Source organism: Canis lupus, chromosome 37, assembly GCF_011100685.1.
Source record: "Canis lupus familiaris isolate Mischka breed German Shepherd chromosome 37, alternate assembly UU_Cfam_GSD_1.0, whole genome shotgun sequence".
In the NCBI taxonomy this organism is placed as follows: domain Eukaryota; kingdom Metazoa; phylum Chordata; class Mammalia; order Carnivora; family Canidae; genus Canis; species Canis lupus.
Genome location: NC_049258.1, coordinates 24,325,306 through 24,343,812, shown reverse-complemented (window position 1 = coordinate 24,343,812; position 18,507 = coordinate 24,325,306). Strand labels below are relative to the sequence as shown.

Here is an 18,507-nt window from a genome sequence, read left to right as displayed (position 1 = left end):
TGTTTTTTGTTGTTGACACTTCATGACCTTGTATTGGTTTTTAAGGTATAATTTATTGTGCCATTACATCTAGTTGAACTTCTCATTTTTGTTTGTTTGTGTGGTTTCATTGCGTCTTGTTTTGTGAATCAAATCTCGAGAAGTAAAACACCACGTCAAATGATTGGAGTAAAGGAAGCAGGGGAGGGCACATGGCCCCCAGTTGAACCTAATGAGATTAGGGGCAGAAGCCCACAACTTTCTGGAAATGTGGTGGCCAGCTTCCACTTTCCCCTTGTCTGGAAGGAAAGCCTCGCTGCTTGTCTGTTGCTAGTACTGGCCTGGGGACATCTTTGCCCTGGGGACAAACTGCCCAAACTTGCTAGTCATCCATCCAGAGTGGCAGGGCCAGGGCTGGGGGCATGTGCCATTGTCCAGAGATGGGAACACGGAGGGTGGAGGGTAAGCAGGGAGAAGTAGTTTTCCTGGCAGCAGGTCCTGCTCCTGGGGGAATGAGGGATGTGAAAATTGTCTGTTTAGTTATAGCTTTTCCTGTTCAGCAACTGATAATCTCCATTTCTGTTGAAGGCACGGATTCAGTTAATGCTGAGGCTTTTTGCCTGTTAAATTGTTAAAATGCAAAACGACAACCTCTTTGCTGGTTAAGGATATTTATTTCAAGTCCTAAATCAATTTCAGTCTTCCTCTCTCTTTCTCTCACCACTTTTCTCCTCCTAGTGCACTCCTCCCCTGTGGAACTTGGGAAAATCCAATTTCCTTCCTGCCTTAATCTCTCTCCAGCATTTGCACTGGCTCTGCTCTGCCCGCACCTGCTCCTTCCAGCTGTGAGATTCCTTTTGGTAAAATACTTTGTGTCCTGCCAAGTTGTCGATAGACAAGACCCCCATGGCTGCTTCCTGGCTCTCTTAATGAACACAGTTGTTCTGTTCCCCCAAGTCCCCAGGAGCTCCCTGCTTCAATCTATTAGCCTGTGGTGGTTTCCACATTTAGAGTGAGACCCCTGTCCTGGGCCCCCAAGAGCCTGCTCTTGACTGAGGCAAGAATTTGAAATCTAGCACTCCCTGTGCTGGTACTAAGTAAGTGCTTTGAGTTTTACAGCCCTAACTCCTGTATCACAGGAATGTCAGGCTAAACAGAGACTCCAGAGCTGCCGTCTCCCCAGCCTTGGGGCTGCACTATCATTATTAATGACAGCAATCACCACCCAGAACTCAGGTCATAAATAATAAGTGTCTTTCAGCAGTCACAAGAATGGCTGCAAACATTCATCATCTACACACCTCTCAAAATAGCCATGGGAATGAACAGCAGAACTGTTATGGCCAATTTCTATCTCTATGTCAATGCTAACAACTTAGTTTTATTTAAAAAGAAGTCCAAAGCAGCATGAACTTCGGATGACAGTAATAGATACTCGCCAGAAAAGGATTCTATGGCTGAAGTTGGGAAAACTCTTTGCTATAGGAAAAAGTTAAATAGATTTCTTTATAGAAAGGCTTTAATATTCTTAATGTGCACGGGGCATCTCCAAAAGAGGTAAGTTGTGTTTCCCCAAAGTATTCGACCTTAACTTTTTTTCCTCTCTTGGCATACCATGTTACATCTTGCAGAACACTATTGGACAGTGTGCTGGAAAGGTTTAATAACTGGCTCTCCGGGAATGTTGGGGAAAGCCCTAATTAGGAATGTTTGCTGACTTCTGTGGGGTAAATACTCCCACCATAGCTGATTTCAAGCTACCCACATGAAACAGGAGTTGGGATGAGGTGCACACAATCTGCATTCTGAGCTGCTGTGAGTTGGTGCCACCTGGCTCGAGCCTACCCTTCTGGCCATTGGGAATGGGGGACGTGACTGGTGTCGGTCTCCTGAGGCAGCAGGAAGAGAATACGAAAGTCCGAGTCCACTGATTTTTTTGCTCACTGCTCTAATCAATGATCTGAGGGGACCTTCTCTGCTTGAGACCAGCTGATGATGGACGTTGGGTTCTTTGATGTACTTTCCTGGCCCTCCGATCTGATACTGAGAGCTACTCCAAGGCAGATCTGTCTTTGCTACAACTTGACTGGACTCCCCAAGGATCGATGCATCGGCGTCTGTCCACTCTCTGGACAGCTCTGTGACATCCTACTCAGTTGGAGTCAGAAAAACCTTCCTGACCAACTTCCCTGCCAATACTTGGAGAACTTCCTTTGACCTCGACCAGAAGGTTAGATGGTATTGTTGGACAGAATTCACATAAGTCATCTGATAACAGAAAGCAGTCGATTAGATTTATATCTCAACAGCATTTGGCATAGCGGAGCACTTTCTTCCTTTTTAATCATTTTCTTCTAGATTCCAAGATGACACACTCTCTCCTGGTTCCTCTCCTGCCTCTCTAGCCACTTCTGCTTTCTTGGCTTCTTCACTTTGCATCTAAATGCTTGGGTTCCTTCATCCTAGTTTCTTTTCCCCTTACTCCCTTCCATTGTCCTCTCTCAGATGATCTAATCCATTCTCGTGGATTTAAATGCCATCATTATTCTAACTCCCAAATTTATAATTTGAAACTAGACTTTTGGGATCCCTGGGTGGCACAGCGGTTTGGCGCCTGCCTTTGGCCCGGGGCGCGATCCTGGAGACCCGGGATCGAATCCCACGTCGGGCTCCCTGCATGGAGCCTGCTTCTCCCTCTGCCTGTGTCTCTGCCTCTCTGTCTCTCTCTGTGTGGCTATCATGAATAAATAAATAAAATCTTTAAAAAAAAAAAAAAGAAACTAGACTTTTTCTCTGAGATCCAGATTTATATAACTGACAGCCTACCTGGCTTTTCTATCTGAATACTTATAAATTTCTCAACTTTAACTTGTACAGAAAGGAACTCATTGTCCTCCCCACCCTGTTTCTCTATCAACGTTCTTGATCTCAATAAATAGCATTGCCTTCAATCTAGCTGCCTAAGCCTGAAATCTAGAATCATTCTTTTTTTTTTTTTTTTTAAGATTTATTTATTTATTTATGAGAGACAGAGAGAGAAAGAGGCAGAGACATAGGCAGAGGGAGAAAGGGAGAAGCATGCTCCTTGCAGGGAGCCTGATTTCCTATATTCAATCTCACAGTTTGAAGGAATGAATTTCCCTCTACTTTTTTCCTTTTATCCTGAGAGTCATTCATTGTCTTATATTATACTGGAGCCCTGAAACTATTTACTGGGTCTATGCTCTACTCCTTTAACTTATTAAAAGAAGGATCTTGGAGAGGTGTGTTTCAGCTGAATTACTCATAATTAGATTTTCTTTGGATGCCTCTCCAGCTCCGGAGGTTACCAACCTCCCCCAAGTGTCTTCCCTGTCATAGATCCCAAAATGGGTATCTCTGTTCAATGGATTCCAGTAAGCCTAGGCTTCTTTCACATTTTCCTTATATTCAGTTTTTCTCTGGTGGCCTTTGCCAACTCATGCAACCCTCACTCCCAAATACAGATGGAGGTCTAGTAGGACAAGGTACCTTGGAAAAATTCAGGTAAAATAAGGTATATATTTTGAGAAACACTGTTTTTTTTTTTTTTTTTCTTTTCTTTCTCTCACGACTGTTTCTAGGGTGTTTTTGGTTTTATGGTGATTTCCTGTGGATCCCAGTCTCACTTTGGGAAGTAGGGAATGCCAAGGACTTTCTCCTCATTTTAAGATAGAGAACTGAGGCTCAAGTTGTGACAGGACAAATTCAAGATCATGTAGACAAAGTGACAGAGTCATGTGGTTCCTTTGACCTCATTTCTGGCAGGTAGAAATATAGGCCAAAGCTCAGGTTTCCTCAAGAATCTGCTGTGATGAGGGATGGGCATAAGGCAGGGCATGTACAGGTTCAGTGGGGACTTATGCTTGTACACCAAGTGAGGGGCATGCTTTGGGAAGAGTGATACAATTCCACACAAGTGAACATTTATCTAGAATGAGAAAAAGAATCACAACTCATTATAAATTCAAAAATGCTTACAGAACACCACGAGTACCATGGTATCCAGAAAATAACATTTATGACTTTATTAACATACTTACCCCTATGATCCTTTTTTTCTACATTGTTGGATGCATACCTTTTCATTATTTTCTTTTAATATGTCACAATTTGGTAATATTTTCTTTATTTTATTTAAAGTAGGTTCCATGTCCAGCATGGAGCCCAACACAGGGCTTGAACTCACCACCTTGAGATCAAGACCTGAGCTGAGATCAAGAGTTGGACACTTAACCGACTGAGCCACCCAAAACCCCATGGTAATATTTTCTACAGTGAGAATACAAAGATAATTTAGTTTTTTTTATAAAGTCGATTATAATTAGCTTTTTAATTATTGGTCATTTGTACATTTTCTCTCTGTTTTAGAACTTGTTATTGGTGAAGTCATGTAATTTTCAGGGTTTTCTAATCCTGAATTTGGGAACACCTCAATAACTTCTCTGTCATGTATGAGCTATAAGATTTAAGGCATTTCAAATTTTCTTTCTTTGTTGAGATTTAAAAATTCTACTGGTGGTAAAATACATATAACATGAAACTTACCATCTTAACCATTTTTAAGTGTACCATTCAATAGCATTAAGTGCAATGATCTTATTGTGCAACCAATTTCAGAATATTTTCCAGCTTTGAAAAACTGAAACTTTGAATCCATTTCCCCCTCTCCTGGCTCCTGGAAGCCACTAGTCTACCTCCTATCTCTATGAATCTCTCTTCAGTACCTCGTGTAAGTGAAATCATATAGGCTTTGTCTTTTCGTGACTAGCTTATTTCACTTAACATAATATCTTCAAGGTTCATCCATGCTGTAGCATGTGTCAGAATTTCCTTCTTCTTTAAGGCCGAATAATATTCTACTGTACATATAAACCATATTTTGTTCACCCATTCATCCACTGATGTACAGTTGGGTTGTTTCTACCCATTGGCTATTGTGATGAACATGGGAGGACAAATATCTCTTTAAGATCCTGCTTTCAGTTTTTTGTTTTTTTTTTTTCTTGCTTTCAGTTTTTTGTGCATATACCCAGGAGTGGAATTGCTGGGTAATATGTTAATTTATTTATTTATTTTTATGTTAATTTATTTTAAATTTTTTGAGAGACCACCATTTGTAACTTGAAGTTTTTCACAGCAGCTATACCACTTTGTGTTTCCAATTTTTCCACATCCTTGCTGATACTTGTTATTAATTAATTAATTAATTAATTAGTTAATTTATTTGACAGTAGCCATCCTCTGGGTATGAGGTGGTATCTCAATGTGGTTTGGATTTGTATTTCCCTAATGATGAGCAGTGTTGAGCATCTTTTCATGTGCTTATTGGCCATCTGTATTATCTTTTTTTTTTTTTTTTTTGGAGATGTTATTCAACTCCTTTGCCCATTTTTTAATCGTATTCTTGTTTTGTTGTTTTTGGTGTTGATCAAGCTTTCTTGAGCAGCGACTAATTTTAAATGCCTCTTGAATTAATTGTGCTCATCAACCAATTTCCCTTTCATAGTGTTTTTTGTAGTATCATCTTGTGAGTTTTGTTATGTTTTTAGTGCCAAGACAGCTAGCAAGAGATTAAACTCTTTTTTCCAATATATTTATATAACTTTCTTCTCTTTTAAAATTGAACTACCTACCAATCCAACAGTCTGTTACTCCTATTTCAAATATATCTCTATTAATGAATTGCAGCTTTTGGAACCATCAAAAATTTTTTGGTACAATTCACTTATTGGTGTCAGAGTAATCTCTTGATTTCTTGTAGGAATCTATGAAAACTAATTTTTATTATATAAGATGTTTATGGTTTTAAAGGTAAAGTTATCAAGTGTACTCCTGGTAAAAGAACACTTCTTTTTCATCTAGAAACTGATAAGAACTGGATCTTCCACTTATAATTCTATGCTTTTGATGCCAGAATAATTTTCCACAGCCTAGCTCTGGCTTCTTATATTTCAAACTTGAATTTTTCTAAATTATACAAATACTTCTAATTCTAAGGCCATAGGGATACATTTATGTCATCATAGGCTCTCCGGCCTGGCACCTTTATGCCATGACACTGGATGAGTCAGTAGAGTGCGTATATAGGAGTGTTTCTGGAAGCCATTCCTACAGTGGGACAGCTGGAACTAAGAAAAGGAGAAACTGTGAACCACATAAAAATATCCCACAAAACCCAAACTAAATGTACCCTAAATTCAACTCTTTTACACTGTTGGTGGGAATGCAAGCTGATACAACCACTCTGGAAAACAGTATGGAGGTTCCTCAAGAAGTTAAAAATAGAGCTACCCTATGGCCCAGCAATTACACTACTGGGTATTTACTGCAAAGGTACAGGTGTAGTGAAACAAAGGGGCAACTGCACCTCAATGTTCAGAGCAGCAATGTGCACAGTAGCCAAACTGTGGAAGGAGCCAAGCTGTCCATAGACAGATGAATGGATAAAGAAGATGTGGTACATGTATACACAACGGAATATTACTCAGCCATCAGGAAGGATGAATACCTACCGTTTACATCGATGTGGTTGGAACTGGAAGGTTTTATGCTAAGTGAAATAAGTCAATCATAGAAAGACAATTATCATATGGTTTCACTCATATGTGAATATAAGAAATAGTACAGAGGATCATAGGGGAAGGGAGGGAAAACTGAATGGGGAAAAAATCAGAGAAGGAGATAAACCATGACTCTTAACTCTGGGAAACAGACTGAGGGTTGCTGAAGGGGAGGTGGGTGGGGGGAATGGGGTGATGGGCATGAAGGAGGGCACATGATATGATGAGCACTGGGTATTACACGCAACTGATGAATTTTTGAAAACTATATCTGAAATTAATAATGTAATATATGTAGGCTAATTGGACTTAAATAAAAAAAAAATCCCCCCAATACCAACACCACCTAACATTAGAGGATGTGTAGGTGTGGGGAAGTCAGAATGGAAAGAAACAATGCTCTTAATTGATTATAATTCATATACCCTTCTTTTGCAAATTTTGCTCTAAAGAAAAAGAAAAAGGAAAGTCTACCACATAAACAATCTCTAGGACTGTTTCCAGGCCCTTGAAATTGACCTGTGTAAGCGAGGGCCCTGCTTCACCTTCATGAACTTCAGGATAATCTGGTCTGGATGCAGGGTGGATAAGTGGAGTCCTTGTTTTTCAGGTGGCGTGAGATGAGGAATGATCCTGCCAATTCTCATCTGGAGGACCCAGGGTCCCAATTCGGGACCCAGCACATTTCCTAGTCTTCCCTTCCTTCCTCTTTAATCACACACCACATGCTCTGTGTTTCTGGAATGGCCCATTTTGGCTGGGGACTATGGATTTCCTGGTAAGATGTCAGCAAGCTGTGATATTTTTATTTTACTGTCCCACCATTCTTCACCTACAACAAATGTCGCCTTAATTGCTTCAGCATGAGCCCCGGCTGACATTCCCCATTCCTAAGGGTCTCTCAGTCCCAACCTCACAGTAAACTCAAGACATCCGAATGGTGCTGCCAGACGTGGCAGCTGGAATCCAGACATCACGGCCTATTTGAGCAATTAGCTGAGCTCCCATCCCGGGCTGGCCTCATTAGGGGTATCCAGATGTCCACTGCTAGAGTTGCCTTCCATCCCCGGGGGCAGGCTGTCTCCCCAGGTGAGGCCAAACCAGTGTCTGTGGGAGGCATGTCAGAGCTCCAAGAGCCCTTTCTCATTTTCAGGGCTGCTAATTGAAGTGGAGTGGGAATGGCGGAGGCACTGGCCATGGCTGCTGGTCCCCGAGGCTCTCTGTTTCCCCGGCATAATCACCGTCTGCACAGAGCTCTCCCCATCTGGGGGCAAGCCCAGCTGCCACAGCTCAATCGGTTGTGAAGGGTGTTCAGGCCCAGTCATGCTGTTCGTCCGCAGCTCGGCTCCCACCATGACTAAATGGGAACATCTGGAAAAGGGCAGGGCAGGGCTGGGGTGAGGAGCATAAGGGCAGGGGAGGATTAAAACTGCTCTGTCTTTATGGGAAGATTTTCTGTGGTAATGTGCGCCTCTTCTTTCCCATGTGGTGGGAGGTGGGGAAAAGAGAATTTCATCCTAGAACGACCTGACAGGGGGCCCAGCCAGAGACACCAGCTGTTGTCAGGGCCACCAATGCACTCTGCATTGGAGCTCGTTCTTATCACAGTCTGTGTGAATGGCGCCCCCGGGGGTGTGGGGGAGCGTGACACGTGTGACCATAATGCACAAGCCCTGCCAGTTAGACCATGGGCCTTGGCTTGGCTGTTCCCAGAGGCAGAGCCTGAGGTAAGGATTTAAGCACAAGTCCTTTATTTGGGAAGTGATGCCAGGAAACACCAGGGGGGAGTGTGAAAATGAAGTGGGGAAGGCAAAGAAGAAAGCTGTGTTGGGTTTCAGTTGACCAACCATCCTGTTTGCCCAGGACTGAGGGGTTCCCTTGGGAAATGGGACTTCCAATGCTAAACAGGGAGGGTCTCAGGAAAACTGGGACAGGGTTGGTCACCTAGCTGTGTTAGTCAGTAGGTTACTCCTGCAGGCAACTGGGCCCAATCAAATTCATGGGGATGGATGACGGTGTAGACCCTGCCTTTAGATTGTAGACAAAGGAAGGCAAACAAGTGGGCCTGCTTATCCACTAACTCTGATCTGTCATCTATTGAGGGCTGCTCCCGAAGATGTCAGTTCTGTGATGACTCTGGCCTGCCTGCTCTGAAACAAGCATGATGCCATGGCCAGAGAAAGAAAAGAAACCCAGAAAAGAAGACAACACTAATCCTGCCTTCAAACAGCCTGGTGTTATAAGAAAGCAATCTTAGGGCTGAAGAGGTCCCTTCTGAAATGTGATTTTTCCCACAGACCTTTCTTCTCTGCAGGTGTAATTTTATCACAGATCTCCATTTCAGTCCCTTCTGGGTTCTTCTGCCCATATCTCCCTATACTCCTGGGAAGCTGGCCTTCAAGGTAAAGGATGTGACATGAGGTGTGACAGCAGCGGCAGCTGGTAGTGAGTGTTGCTTTGCATGGCGGGTGAAAGAGCCAGGTTTGACCCCTGCAGAGGCCACACACAGCGGATGTATCTGTCATAATGGGAATCCCAATTGTTTTATAATCTGTGCTCTCAGCTGGGGGTGGATTGGCCTCCCTGATAGGGAGACTAATGCACCCTCCCCCACCCTGTAGATGCCCCTGCCAGACCTCTGGAACCTGCGGATAGTTTGTATTACATGGCAAAGGGGAATTAAAGTTGTAGATGGAATTAGGGTTGTTAATCAGCTGACCTTAAAAAAGGGAGATTAACCTGGATTATCCGAGTGGGCCCAGTGTAATCATAAGTGTCCTTAAAAGTGGAAGAGAGAGGCATAAGAGGAGAGTTGGAGAGGAATAGGTGCCTATGGAGGAGATGATGAAGAGCTGCAATGTTGCTGGCTATGCAGACAGAGAAAGGGGACTGCATGCATCGCCTGTGGAAGCTGGAAAAGGCAAGGAAAAGGATTCTCCCCTAGAGCCTCCAGGAAGCAGCACAGGGCCTTCGATACCTTGATCTGAGCCTGGGGAGATCCGTGTTGGACTTCTACCTTTGGGACCTGTAAAACACTACATTTATGTTGTTGTAAACTACTAAATTTGTGGCGATTCGTTACCAGAACACTTATACCAGGACCCTGGTACAAGCTCTCTTTGTTCTGTTTTACTCACTCATGCTTCCAAGTTAGAGTTCATTTAAACTTAGAGTTCCAGGGCAGAAAACCTAAAAACCAATGAATCAGACCAATGCAGTCCCCGCCTTCTCAGAGTTGACAGTCTCTGACTGTTGTGGGGGAAACTGAGAATCAGAAAGGCTCATGCAGTGGGATAAAGAAGTTTCTAGGAACGGGATTCCTAGTCCGCCTGGGAATAACTATGGCTTTCTGGTATTGAGGCCTGTCTTCAAGGTTTGAGGTTGGTTTCACACAGGAATGACTTCACAGGCCCTCTTCATAGGGCCCTGGAAATGTTTGTGGAATGTAATTGAGTTGAGTTGAATTTGCGGAAGTAGGTTTTTAATTTACACTGATGATTTCCCCCTATACCCTGAGGAAGCCCTAGCCAAGTTCATCTGGGAAGGCTTCATTAATGGAGATGTCACGAGCACCCCCAAGACCTCCCTGAAGGAGCTGAGTCACCATTTCTTTTGGGTTTATCTAACTAGTGTGGTTCCTTCCACACATAATTCCCAAGACCCTTTCTTACGTTCCTTGCTTTTTCTTCAGTGGCACATGGGTCTGAATGAATTTTATTTATTTGAGCATGTGCATCAGCTGTCCCAGTGTCTGTTCTTCCCCAGAACAGTATTTGCACATCCCCCAGAGCAGTCATTATTTTATACGACCAGTTGTGTTCTTTCCATTGACTGTCCTGTTAGACCATGAGCAGCCCAAAGGTCCAACTGTGTCTTACTCAGTTTTGTTGAGTGACAGTTCTTAGCAAAGTGCTGGGGGCTTGGCATACTCTAGAGGCTCTGTAGATGTTTATGAAGGAATTGATGAATGAGCCTCTGCCAGGATCACTCTCTAAGTTTGTGTTTCCTCCATGGAAATACAAAGTAGAAGTTGTGAATTCAGACCGACTAGAATGCTTTATGGAACACAGGTAATTTGGCTGACTGCTTAGAAAGGAACAGGGCAGTGGGGTGGCAGTCATGCTGCTGCGGGTGTAGCAGGTGAGGAGAACAGCATGGGCCCAAGTATAGAGTGTTTTGGGGGACTAATGACCAGACTGGTGTGGCTCCAGCACAGAGTACATGAACAGGGTCAAAGAGAACTCGGTTTAGGATTGTAGACTGAGTACAGGTCCTGAAGGGCTTTCAGTAAAGTGCCAGGAGCTTGGGATTAACTCTGGGCACTAGGGAGCCAAGGAAAGTTGTGGAGGCTGTCAGAAAGTGTGTTTTGGTGGTGGTAGAAGTGTACAGGTTTTGTGTAAGCATTTTGGAGAGTTTCCTCCAAGGTTAATGAGCCTGAGTTACCGATCTCTTAGGCATCTCAAAATGACTGTAAGTCAACTTCCTGGGGATCTTTAATCATGGCTCTTGTTGGGGTGCCCTAAGAGATATTCTAGGCAGTTTTTCAGTTGTCTTCAGCCGAGAAACTTTGGTTTGTGATTATTCCTCTTAGTAGTAAGCATGTGTAGATGTTCTGTGCTGGAAGAGGGTCTGGCGCTAGATGTCTCTAATGGAACCAGCCAGAGGTCTCCAGGCCTGCAGAGGATATTAATTATTGGTCTCAGGCAGCCTCTTGGGTCCAAGGGATGATGATACACCTGAGGTGTATGTAGTACATGACGACTTGGCTCCTTTGTGAGATTACCCAAGAGGAATTCACAGTATGTTCTAGAAGGCTTCCAGGAAGTGTGCTGAGAAACTGTTGTACAGTTTTGGATTTTCTCTCCCTGGATCACCACTCTGCCCCAGTATCTGCAGAGGGCGCTTCTCTCTTAGGAAGAAGTATCTTGATCCTAGGAGCTGGAGCGTAGCCCTACATCTGAATCTTCTTTCTCTTTGTTTCTGTGCCTAGGTCGGGCTGGAGACTTGATCTCAGGTCTTGCAGATGAGGACAGACATCATGTTCCCTCCGGCCCCATCCAGCTTCCCTTCCCCATAGCACAACTAAGGCCCAAGGATTGCCGATGAGGGCTTGATTGAGAGAGGATGGCCTGCCAGTGTGTGGCTGGAGGAGAGCCTGAGAGCGCTCAGGAGGGCGTGTGTGTGTGTGTGTGTGTGTGTGTGTGTGTGTGTAATTTGGGGGCCCTAGAGAGGAAAGATGAAGGTTGAGCTCACCTACCCCTGCTTATTAGAAAAAGATGAGACAGCTGAGTCTCTGCCCTGTCTGAATGGCCTTCTAGCATACCCCTCAATCTGTCCCATGTGTCCAATCCTTCCCTTTCTTAGACAGTCTTGGAAAAGAAGCATTTGGCAGAGGGTCAGAGAGGTCAGGGGGATCTTTGTTCTTTTGGACCTTTTCTGGACCAGGGACATGGGGGGCAAAGTGCCATAACATGGTGGGTGGCTCCTCATAGGCATTTGTCCATGGGCTTTACAGAGCCACATTTGTTGGGTTGAAGAGAAAGATACTCAAGAGGAACTGTTTTTTTTTTTTTTTTTTTTTAAGATTTTATTTATTTATTCATGAGAGACACACACAGAGAGAGAGGCAGAGACACGGGCAGAGGGAGAAGCAGGCTCCATGCAGGGAGCCCTACGTGGGACTGGATCCTGGGTCTCCAGTATCACACCCTAGGCTGAAGGCGGCTAAACCACTGAGCCACCCGGGCTGCCCAAGAGGGACTGTTTGATATGTTTGAGCGTGTGCATAGGTTTTAGTTGACGAAGTACTCTGGAGGGGGCTGGTCTGTCCTGTTTTGCTGGCCATCAAGTCGTAGAGTCCCTGAGTCCTGGAGCTAGCGAGCACACCAGATAAAGATGCCCTTTGCATCCCTCTGTCACACACACAGAGCATGTGAGGTCCTGAGCGGTGGGGCTTTCTCAAAGTGGCACAGTGTGTCTCATGGTCCACACAGGCTGGGGACTGAGCAGAGAGGATGCAGGATTGGCAGGGAGCTCCCCCCCACCCCCCCGGGCTGTATTTTTCCAAAAGCCGGAGATGAGAGGATCATCTGAATGCCAGTCCCACAGGAGGACAGGAAATAAGAACTGACGTTGAGAAGGATTCTCCTGGAACCTCCTGCACGGCGCGCTCTCAGTTACCCTGGCTCAGGAGCCGTCCACGCGCAGCTTGCTCATGAACAGGCGAGCAGCGTCTGTGCGGCTGGCCTTGGGAAGCTGCCAGAAGGCAGGGCAGCGTTTCCAGAGTGCTGGAGTCTCAGGGACTCCTTGGGGCCCAGCAGAACTTCCCCATTAGCTGGGGCTGGGGTGGTACTCATGATGCCGTCTGCCCCAAGCCCTGCATGGCTAAATGAGAATTGATACTAAAATATAAAGGCCACAAAACAGTCACTCTTCGGTCTTTAGGTTGGAGCCTTTGCCACCCAGGAGGGGGCGCTACAGGTTGAAGGGAGGGACCTGTCACTTAGACCAGGGAGGGATTTAGCTCAGAGTTCATTTTATTTTTTCTCCACTCTTCCTTATTCTCTATTCCAACAGTGAGTCCCTCTAATTAAACTGTTAAATCAGGTTTAGTTCCCTGTCTCGGTGGGAGAATCTAGCACATGATCTGTATGTATTTCAAAATTCCTCCTAAGAACGTTAGCATCATTTTTCCCATTTCAGTGCTGTGCCCGAATATTAAGAATAACCTCCACTTTCCAATTTTCACTCCATTGCTGATATCTCCCCTCCTCTGCCCCCAAATGTGGGAGACACACATTAGTGTCTACAAGGCCCAGAGAGGGGCCTTTATTCAAAATAGCTTGGCTGAGCGGCCCAGGATTTTGCTTTGGGAAGATTAATCCAGAGTTCTACTCCTAGCTCAACGTTGATGGATGCTGTGGCCTCAGGAAAGCAAGTTTATTTCTCCGCACTTCTGTCTCCCTCTGTGCAAAATGAAGAAGCTGGTTTAGATGGTCTCTGTAGACCATTCCCAGCTCTGCTCTCCGTCCTCGCCCCGCCAGGCTGCCCCTCCCTGCAGCCTCTGCTGTGCAGCAGGTGGACCCGCTAACACGTTGGATTTATGTGGGACACTGGCTTCCTCCAGAAGCTCGTTTCCGCTGCTTATTACCAGGGGGACAGGAGCCCTTAGCCTGCTTTGCTTACTGAAGCCTTCACTCCGAGATTTTATGTAGTGATGGCAGCTTTAACCCCCAGGACTTACTGCAGCAAACTTTCCAGTTGCACTTTATTAATCCCAAACTAGGAAGTGACTTGGAGCACTACTGGGTGGGGAGGAGGACAGATGCTTTGAACCTTCAGTAACTGCTCACCTTGGGTGAGTGAGGGTGGGGGTGTGGTTGAGTGAGGGTGGGGGGAGTGAGGAAGGGGGTGCAGGTTGGGAAGGTGAGTTGTACCTCGGTTTATTCTTTCTGTTGGGATTTTGAATAGTCGGGTTGACAGTGGTATAAGCAGGGTGGGAGGAGTAGCTGTAGCCTTATGTGGAAAAGGAGTGGGTGAATCATGAGTACAAATCATTCTGTGGATGGTGAATAGGAAGAAGGAAGCAGGCTTCCCCTAGAATTAGTTCTTGGTAGTTAACCTCGGCTTTTATTAGTGTTTTAGGATAGTAGATTAAGACTGACTCTAGACAGCCGTGGTATTTTTCAGCAGGGACCCAAAGATTCTGTGGAGAGGCATCTTCCCAGGAGCTGGTTCATCTAGAATTTCTGTCACACTAGTAAGCACAAGAACTGAGTATTTCGTGTGGCATCAATCCTACCAGATGCTCAGGGAGAAAAGGGTGCGTTCCAGTAAATTAAGAAAATGCCACAAGCTCATTTCTTGGAGAGGAACACCACGAAATACTATAGTAAACCCTCAGATACCTTACAGGGCCTGGAAAACAATTTCAGTTTTTTTTTTTTAACCCTCAGGCACTAAGTGTATTTGAGAATAGAACCCTCTACTTTTTAATATCCCATGCAACCAGTGTTCTGGGGGTCAGACTTCAGTCACCCTACTCCAGAGTGAACTCTGGCTCTAGAAACCATTGCTCTGGGTCTTCTTTGCTGCACAAATGCAGATCTGGCTTACAGTCTGTGTGAATGGGATTTTCTTTCTTTCTAAATCCCAGGGAAGGCGTGTACATGGGTTTATTTTTTTATTTATTTTTAAAGATTTTATTTATTTATTCATGAGAGACCCAGAGAGAGAGAGAGAGGCAGAGGGAAAAGCAGGCTCCCTACAGGGAGCCTGATGTGGGACTTGATCCCAGGACCCCGTGATCACGACCTGAGCCAAAGGCAGACACTCAACCACTGAGGCACCCAGCTGTGCCTGTACACGAATTTATATCTTAGTTTTGATAAATTGACCAAGGGCATCCTAAATCTGTAAGCTCAAGGTGTAAAACCAAAAATACATGAAATGAAAAAAAATGAATATAAATCGTTGGCATAACAGTTGGAGAGGTATACTACACTACTTCCTTTTGGGAGGTAAGTGGTTGGAAGAGGGAGGGAATAGAAGAGTGAATGGGTGGGGGTGAGGGCGGCCTGCCTAAATTAATCCCTCCAGCTGGAGAGAGAGTAAGGATAATGAGGGCTGTTTTAGGCTACATTCTTTAGCACATAGAGCCGGAGGCCAACATGCTAATAGTTTTTTTGGAGAGTGCAATCTGAGGGCAGCAAGAGTGAGGGATACAGAAGAGGAGGCAGAGAAGGAAGGAAAGAAAAATCCACAGTGGTACATACAGAGTTGGCCACAGCCTTCCAAGAAGACACTCAGCAAGTCATTTGGGCACATGGGAAATCTCTCTGGAGCAATTGTAAGGAATAATCTTGGAATATCTTGGAACTCTCCTTTCGAGGCTCTGCTCTGGAGAGTAGTGGGAAGAATTTATCAGCTAGATCCTTGGTATTGTTTGCCTGTCATTATTCAGAGTTCACCCTTTTGGCAGCTGCTGGAAAAGGTGAATCCAGCTGGGTCAGACCTGGGTAGTGGAACTGTTGAGGCTCCGTAACCCCCAGAACACTCACCCCGAAACAGGTGTGTTGGAGGCCACATGGAAACCCAGCTCCTGTTCTGCGAGGAGGCTGAGTGAGCTGGCAGTTTTAGGAGATGAGGTGGTGCAGTAGTAGCAGCTGAGACTCTCCACTGTGCAAGCAACTGAGGTTTAAGGGCAGGTGGAGTCAAGTAAGTCTGGGAAGAAAAGAAACTGAGTCTGGTATGAGGACTATTCTGAGAAATAGAATAGAAATAGAAGAGGGTTATGATCCCTCTGGAAGGTGAGTGCAGTAGGTTACTTTTCCATTGTCAGACCTTGGGACCCAGGCATGATGAGAGAGGATGGATAAGGCAGGCCAGATAGTCAAAAAATCAACTTGCTAACCATCCCGCATTGCCTTCTGGAATTTGGGCAAAGGCCACATCCATGCAATGGAGAGTGGATATGAGCCATTTTATACTCTTTCTCCAAGCATCAATCTCTAGTCTGGCCCAGGACGTGAGAGGCTTTCTGTACCAGGAGGTAGTTTTGCCTGTCCCAGCATTCAGACTATGACAAGTTTATTTTGGTTCACCCTTGGATCATCTACTCCCAGAGACCCATGCCTCCTTTGTGCGGAAACCCTCCTTCTCTTTGTGGTCTCCAGCTTGACACTTGGCAGGCCTGGCCCAGCTGGGAGGCCGTCTAGAGTTACATCTTTGCAGGGGCTCACAAAGATTCTTTTCCCCAAGCTTCTCAAGTGTTTTGCAAAAGAAAAACAAAAAGAAAAAGAAAGAAAGGAAAACAACGCCTCCCCTTCTACCACATTACTTGGGCAAGGACTCAGTGGCTTCTGGGTCTCTGGCCTGCAGGGACAGAGCATCCTTTCCTTCTGGAAGGTTCAGCACTTAGCAGGGTGCTTCAGAACCATGAGGCAAAATGAAACTGGGTAGGGGTTAGAGGCCTGCAACTGGGCATGAGTTCTCAGGGCTGGACCAGGTCGGACCCTGAGCTACTCTCTAGTTGCCATTTTCACACTAGAAGCTGCTGGCTGGCTCGGGGTGGTTACATAACTTCCCTAAGGTCACACAGTGGCATGTGAAGTACTGGATTCAAACTCAGGGATGCCTAATCCAAAGTGTCTCTGAATTTCTTTCTTATGCTTTAGGCTAATACCTCTCTTCAAGGCTCTCAAGCTTGGCAGGCAGTGATGATATTTGACTCTTTTAGGTCTTTTTTTTTTTTTTTTTTTTAGATTTTATTTATTTATTCATGAAACAGAGAGAGAGAGAAAGATAGAGAGAGAGAGGCAGAGACACAGGCAGCAGGAGAAGCAGGCTTCCATGCCGGGAGCCTGACATGGACTTGATCCCGGGTCTCCAGGATCATACCCTGGACTGAAGGTGGTGCTAAACCGCTGAGCCACCCGGCTGCCCAGCTCTTTTAGGTTTTAAACTCCCTGAAGATTGGCAGCATACTCCTGTCCCCAGAGGTGAACACTACTAAGTTAAGATAAACTTAAAACCTGAGAAATGTCAATGTTGTCCACATTGCTAGTCTCTCTTTGTCTCTTCTAGACACTGGCCCTCCTATGAGGAGAGAGAAAAAGTTCCTGGGGGTAGTCCTGCCTGCAGGTGAAGCCCGGGTGTCCTTGTGGCTTGAGGAATTTCTGATCTGTGCCGGGCCTGGCATCTATTTGCTACTGTGACTGCACATTGCAGAAGTCATTGTGGTCATTCCACAGCTTCTGAGCATCATGGTTCCTGAAGAAAGACCACAGCAGGAGAAAAAGGCCTTGCTTATTTTTGTTCTGGTTAGTAATTGTGAGATTATCAAAGTGTTATTTATTAATGTGTTTGCATATAAATAGAACCCATGAAAAAGTCATTCTAATTTTGACTTTACTTTGAAGGACCTTCCAGATAACTTATGTCATTGCTTGACAGAGTTCAAGCCATTTTTAGAATGGTTGTTACTACATCTAAAAGAAATAAGATCCTAGAACCAACGTTCTCTAAAGAAGGACCATCCCTCCCTAAATATGCAACAAATACCATGACTGTCCCATGGAGTTTCTTAGATGCTGTTTTATTTCAGAGGCAAAAGGAGTTTATTTCCTCTTTATAAAGACCAATACAACTCAAGAATAATATGTTGGCTCCAGAAAGGATCTTTGAAAGGATCTAGTCCTGGCCCAGACTATGTGGGGTTTTCATATATATTTTATAAAGACTTGGGCCTCATAAAGGAGCTTCAGGGATATCACAAACATTTATTTTATTCACATTTCATTCTGAAAACCATATAAACTATTTCAAAAGCTCCAATTAAGACAACATGCATCATAGAACACATTTTCAGATGTGCATTTAAAAGCCCTCAAAAGTTAACTTGTGTTGGCCAGGTAATTAAGGTAGTGCTAGTTGCTCTAAAAAAATTACATAATGGATCAAGTACACTAGAAGAATGAAGCCTAAAATGGGTGTTTCTGAATGCTGGCTGGCTTTCCTTCAAGCGGAGGTGTGGGGACCCAGGCTCCTTCCATCTTGTGGCTCCACCATCTCTCACCTCCAAATTCCAGGTTTTCTGCATCCCTCTTCATCAAGCCAGCAGAGGAGCAAAGAACGTGGAGAATCGTGTGTCAGAGGTTCTTAGAGGGGCTGTGCACATCTTTCCACTCCCATGTTATTGGCTGGAAATGTGTCACGTGGCCACATTTAATTGTGAGGGACTCTGAGAAATGTTTCCTACCAGCTACCTGCCTTACCAGGTTACTCGCTTAGGCACATGCTTGGAAATCGGACATGGTTATCTGAGGAGTAACCATTTTAAAACCATTTATCTGTGTGAATCTGAATTTTGAGATGGTGTAATTAAATTCAGCATAAGTTCTCAGCTTTTTCTCCATAGCTCCGGATCTGATATTTTTGTATTCACCGA

At 44.7% G+C, this 18,507-nt stretch overlaps 1 long non-coding RNA gene across 2 annotated transcripts; it reads left to right on the top strand.

The window, feature by feature from the left end:
- The first annotated feature begins 4,198 nt into the window (after positions 1-4,198).
- On the top strand, positions 4,199-18,507 carry LOC111094447. 2 transcript variants are annotated; one of them, XR_005384989.1, is made up of 3 exons: positions 4,199-4,259; positions 7,171-7,338; positions 17,145-18,507. It is a non-coding gene; the product is annotated as an uncharacterized LOC111094447 (long non-coding RNA). The 2 variants fall into 2 exon arrangements; XR_005384988.1 differs by lacking the exon at positions 17,145-18,507 and adding an exon at positions 7,714-7,951.